The 6,318-nt window shown below is 42.3% G+C and overlaps 1 long non-coding RNA gene across 1 annotated transcript; it reads left to right on the plus strand.

The window, feature by feature from the left end:
• Positions 1–439: 439 nt before the first annotated feature.
• On the plus strand, positions 440–5,401 carry LOC112646426 (uncharacterized). Its single transcript, XR_003127640.3, has 4 exons — positions 440–742; positions 1,910–1,994; positions 2,194–2,322; positions 5,266–5,401. It is a non-coding gene; the product is annotated as an uncharacterized LOC112646426 (long non-coding RNA).
• The last annotated feature ends 917 nt before the right edge of the window (positions 5,402–6,318 follow it).

The raw sequence follows: 6,318 nt of genomic DNA on the forward strand, positions 1-6,318 counted from the left end.
TGAGAGAGTTACTTCAGGATAGATGAGAGAGCTAGTATCACAGAATTTCAAGGAGAAATAAAATCCGGGCGGTCATCTAGGATAATGCCTTCACCATAGGGGACACTGAAACCCTATAGTGTAAACTCAGACCAGTGGTTTTTCTCTTTGTCACGCAAGTGTCTGATTTAAGCTGTGATTGCCCAGGCATCCACTTCAAAGAGGCACCCACTTCAGATGCACTAGACTATCTCAAATAAACATAGTGCCAGCTCCAGGACTAGATAAAAACCAGGCCACCCCACCCCTAGCCCCCAGGCTCCTTTGTTTTAGAGATCTTGGTTGATTTCAGGGATCTTTAACCGCCCATGTGGGCCACCTGTTTTTCCTCTTCTTGCAAATTAAACTCTGGCTCTTATATTTTATTTTTTAAATATTTTATTTATTTATTCATAGAGACAGAGAGAGAGAGAGGCAGAGACACAGGCAGAGGGAGAAGCAGGCATCATACAGAGAGCCTGACGTGGGACTCGATCCAGGGTCTCCAGGATCACACCCTGGGCTGCAGGCGGCGCTAAACCGCTGTGCCACCGGGGCTGCCCTGGCTCTTATATTTTAAATTCACCAGTGAAGAGTGAGCCCGAGAAACCCAAGGCCCCCACCCTCCACCCCAGTAAAAGCAGAATCCCAGAGCTGGTCTCTCTCTCTCTCTACCTGTGAGCTTGCTGTGTGGCCCCACTGGGCTGTGTAACTTCCAGGACTTGTAAGTAATCTTTTTTTCTAAGTTTCTTGATGATTATTGCTGAGGGTGTCCTGCGATCTTTTTAAGAACCCCAAGTGCTGGTCCAGCCCCAACATGGCTGAGGTTAGGCAGTGACCTGCACAAACCAGACCCATAGGTAAAGTGACTGACTTCTCACCAGCACTAGGACCCAGGCACATGGGCTCTCAGCCCAGAGGATTTCTCATGCTGTCAGGCACACAGCACACAGGCAGTGATTTATTCTGTGCTTTAATCTGCCTCGGTGCTGGTAAATCTGGGCCCTCCTGTCTCCCTTGGTTATTCCTAGCAGGAGAGGAATGGGCTGCATTGTGCACTCCTGCCCTCTGCTGACGGATGCACATATTGACGCAAGGAAGGTGCTCGAGAAGGCCACCCTTCAGCAAGCCGGACTAAGCGATTCTCTAAGGGGAGAAGGCAATCCTTGGGTCCTTGAGGGGTTAGGGGTGTTAGGTGGTCCCTGGGAATCCAGGGGGTAAAGACAACTGCTTTTATTAAAGGACCAGAGGCCAAGCAGGGGGAGTGTTAGTGTTTCAAATGGAATATTGGAAAGGCCTCTACTGCAGCCGCCACAGCTCACTCCTTACTAGGTCTCAGACTCCCGGACTATTGCCAAGAAGCATCTTGCAGGAATCCTGGTCTTTTCTAGTTGTGAGTCTGTGGACACTTAGAAATCGGTTCACAAATATCTGGAAGGGTGAATGCAAAGAATAAAGAAGGGATTTAAAAAATAGCTACACAGTTTATAGAAAAGATGTGGTTAGGTTAGGCTATGCCTGGTTGTAGCTATGAGTGTTCCTGTTACTATGTCAAAGGAGAGAGCTTTGGGCTGCCTCCCCAGGACCCCTGTGGTTCTCCATCACAACACCCATCTTGCTTACTGAGTTCCTTACTCTTTCTTGGAAGCTCCAGGAGGACAGAGCCTGTGTTTACCTGATTTAATACTCTATCCCCAGAATCTGCCAACAGTGCCTTGTATACATGAGACGCTTACTAATTAGTTATTGACTGGCCAATACAAAACCCTGTTGACTGCCCCTAAGTCATGTTGGTAGTTTACCGATGCAAAGTTCCTTTACGTTTTAGTTTAAGTACATGAAGTGTGGGTTATTATATCGCAATTGTTGATTAGACTGTTTATTATCACAGCCAAAGAATCCAAGGGACCAAATATGTGAATTGATCTTTAACACTGGCAGCGTTGAGCCTACCATTTGCTTAAAGGTGTGACCATGTGAGTAATAAAGATTAACTAGACTATCTGTGATCCACACAAAATGTGTGCTTTTGTTAACTAGGGTTTGATACTGGGTACGGCACTTACCAGCTGTGAGGATTTAGGGAAGTTATTTACATTCTAAGCTTCTGTTTGTGCATCTGTTAAGTGAAGATATAAATAGTAACTATTACATGTTTTTTTTTTCTTCCTGAAGAATAAATAAGTTATGTATTTCGTTTACCTGGTACCATGGCTGACATGTGGAAGATGCTTAGTAAATATGAGAAAGTATTATTACTGCTGGAAGAAGAAAGGGGAAGATAAAGAGTTATGGTTGTTTCAGGTACAATCGATAATTCAAAAATCCTTGTTATGTTGGGTATTACATTTCCTTCCTTCCTTAATTAATTAATTAATAACCAAATTATAGCTTTAACTTCTTAGATGATCTAGTTGGAGAAATGGCTTTTAAAAAATAGCATTTCCTGGGGTGCCTGGCTGGCTCAGTCAGTGGAGCATGTGACTCTTGATCTCAGGGTCATGAGTTTGAGCCCCACGTTGTGGGTAGAGTTTACGTAATTAAAAAAAAACATTTCTTTTACATAATTAAAAAAATAACATTTCTTTTTTTCTTATTTCAAAAAGTAATGTATTCTCACTATGGAGAAATCAGAAAAGATAGAAAATATAGAAAAACACCAAAGGAAGAAAAGTTACCATGAACCCCACCACTCAGGGTTAACCTATAACCTATAACCTTTGAGGCATTTATATTTTATAAAGCTCACTAATATCACTCTGCTTTGTAACTTGTTCTTTTTTATTTTGTATCATGACTCTTCTCCCATAACAGCAAAAACCAAATTTAGGGGACTGTTTAAAAGCTGCGTAGTATCCCTTTCTATGGACCCACCATAGCAGGGGTAAAGAGAGTTCCCTGTTGCCGGACATTGGGTAGTTCTAAACATACTGCATAGCAATGCGAGTTATATCCATCTTCCTGGTGACAACATCTTGGCACATGTTCTTAACCGTTTATTGGGGAGTAACTCTTTTAGCAGCGAAGTTGCTAGTTTAACAGGTACAATCAGCATCTGGGAGGATAATTTTCTCCAATACAGTTTAATTCTCAGAAACAAGTCACAGATCCCCACCAAATTTCAAAAATGGTGAAAGATAAAGAAAGGTCTTGCATCCAAACTCCAAATTCTGGGTTTCCTTAGCTTTCCTGACTCTTGGTCCATTCACCTGACCTCTGCTATCCATTCTCCGCCCTTCTAAGAGATTTCTGGACCCAGTGGTGTGCTGGTAAATGTTTAACAGCTGGCCCTAGGAAGGGTGAGGGAAGCCCAGCTTTATAGCATTTGGCAATTTCAGTGGTGTCAACAATCCCACCGCTGCCAATTTCAAGCTACCAACATGGTATCACTGACCGGGGAGTTGGGTGAAGTGCACAATCCGCTCTCAAGAGCTGGGATGAGCAGACTTCAGCACACCACTGTGGCTGTCAGTGGAGAGCCAATACAGCCCCCAGGTCCTCCTTCCTTCCCCAAGGGAGCTATGAAGTTCAAGAGAAAGGACACTCTTTTTATTCCTCTTTACTTTTGGTCTTCCTTTATTTATAGCCTTGAGAAGACCGTATTTGGATTTCAGGTGCAAAAGAAGGCACCCCACTGCCTGTTCCCACCACCACTCTCCCTCCCCCAAATATTTTCATCTTGTTGTAGAGAGTTTATGCTTCAGGGAGATATACATACTTTCTTTTTATGATTACTGGTGAAAAATAGCTTAATGCCTAATTATGGTAATAATGACTAAAATCTGCTTATACTAAAATGAAAAGGACTACTGTAAGATTCTTCTTTAGATTGTGGCAAATAGAAAATAGATGGTGTCAGATGTCAGGAACATGCTTTTGCATCAGTTATTTCATTTCATAAATTAAAAAATTAAAATACAGAGAGGTCCCCTAGAATGCTGATTATATTTCAGTATTTTTAAACAAGTATTTCCTGAGCATCCCTGCTTAATAAGGGTTCATATTGGGTGCAGAGATGGATACAAACTAGCACTTCCAGGTGCTAAGAACTGTGCTGAACAATTTACATATATTACCCAAGTGGCTTAGCCTTCCTAATAAGCGTGCAGGGAAGGTTATGTTCATCCCCTTCCCACAGAAAAAGGAAACAGATGTTTAGGACCAAACCCATCTCACTGATGACCAGCTCCAGGTCTTCTGAGTCACTCTGTTAATCTGCTGGGACTGCCATTATAAAGTACCACAGCCTGGGAGGCTTACACAACAGAAATGTATTTTCTCACAGTTCTCGAGGCTAGAAGTCCAAGATCAAGGTTTCACAGGGTTGACTCCTGGTGGTGAGTTTCTTCCTGGCTTGTAGATGGCCACCTTCTCCCCATGTCCTCACGTGGCAAGGAGAGAGTGAGAGAAGGAGAGAGGGAGAGAGAGAAGGAGAGAGGGAGGGGATGAGAGACAACGAGAGAGAGAGAGAGAGAGAGAGAGAGAGAGAGAGAGGGGAGATCTCGATTTCTCTTCCTCTTATAAGGATCATATGGATTAGGGCTCTACCCTTATGACCTCATTTAGCTTTAATTACCTCCTAAAGATCTTATCTCCAAGTATGGTCACCTTGGGGTTATGGCTTCCCTATGTGAATTGCAAGGGGCGGAGGGCACAGTTCAGTCCATAGCACACTCTAACATGCTTCTTTCCCTTTAACAGTTCCAAACATAGATAGATGATAGACAGATTTCTATATTTCTATATAATATGTTATGTATTATATCTATGCATATATATAGATATAAAACTGGAAACAGGGAACATACGAGCTGTGTGTGCCCAAAGGTCACCATCCTTTGTGGTGCATATGATTGAGAAGGTGAGCTTTAGTCAAATGTTCAGGGATAGTAGTAAAACAAAGGACCAATTTATCCCCTAACATAGATGGATCACAAATGCACTATACTGAGTGAATGAAGTCAGACTAAAAGATTCAATATGCAAGATTCCATTTACATGACATTGTGGAAAGGTGACACTGTAGGAACAGGACAGATCAGTGGTTTGTTGATCTTCAGGGACTGTGAGTTGGGGATGGTAGGAGGAGTGGGTTTCGAAAGAGCAGGAGGGAATTTGGGGGATGATGGAACCATTCCATACCTTGACTGTGATGGTGGGTTATACAACTGTACGCATTTGTCAAAACTGTTGGAACTATGCCATAAATAGTTTTTTGATTTTTAATGATATGTAAATTTTGCTTAGGGAATGTCTGGGATCTTTCATCTTTGTGAAGTCTGGTGTCCACGGCTATGCATCCATCCATCCATCCATCCATCCATCCATCCATATATCTTCCTCCTTGGATGTACATTAGAGAAACTCTTCATATAGAATTTATTTCACAGTAAACATAAACCTCCTTTTCCCTTTGTCTGTGACCTTATTGTGTCTTCATTGATTTCTCTGTCTAGGAAGCAGGCTTGGTCCTGGGCCTTTCATTTATGTTGTATGGCATTTTATACACAACAATCCCGAGAGACCGTTACAGTTATCTCCAGTTGCCTGATAAAGAAACTGAGTCTCATGTTTTCTTCAAATGACCCGAGTGTGCTCACAGAAGTGGCAAAATGGTAGAGCAGCATTTCGACCCTGGTAGACTGATACGACAGATGTTTAGTTATGGCTTCCGGATTAATTTGTCTCATTAAATATTTCCAGGTTTTCATTTGATGGCTCAATATCAACTGGAATACTAAACAAAAACGTTAACTCAAGGGGCCTAAACTATAGGAGAATTTACTGGTTTGTGAATTTCAAAGGCCATAGGCTTTTGTAAGTTTCCATCTACTGACTCAACAATGTCATTACGGATCAATTTCTCTTCATCTTGCCACTCTATATGTAATAGTGCTGTTAATTTGCCATCATCATTCTCAAACCAAATATTCTTTGTGATCCCAAGAGAATGGCCAACAATTTTCCTTCACATTTCATTCCATCACATGCCCAACTCTGAAATAATAATTGTGGACACGGGGTTGCATTCTTCGATTGACTCAAGCCAATCCCCAACTGAACCGCAAGGCTGGGAAATACGACTCTGTTCAGGAGAGAGTAGGGTAGGATGCTGGGGAGGCTTCCAGAATATCTGTTACAGTCTTCAAGCCTGACCAAAAAGCTAGATCACTGGCCAAAAGTATGTTTCCTATTATCTATGTATGTGTTGTCAACATCTTTTATTTGTAAAGGATCAGACTGGCTGGGAAGGTGTCTTGTCTCACACGAGTTTCTGGAAGAGCTCCCTGGACTTGCAGG

Source organism: Canis lupus, chromosome 5 (assembly GCF_003254725.2).
Source record: "Canis lupus dingo isolate Sandy chromosome 5, ASM325472v2, whole genome shotgun sequence".
Lineage (NCBI taxonomy): Eukaryota > Metazoa > Chordata > Mammalia > Carnivora > Canidae > Canis > Canis lupus.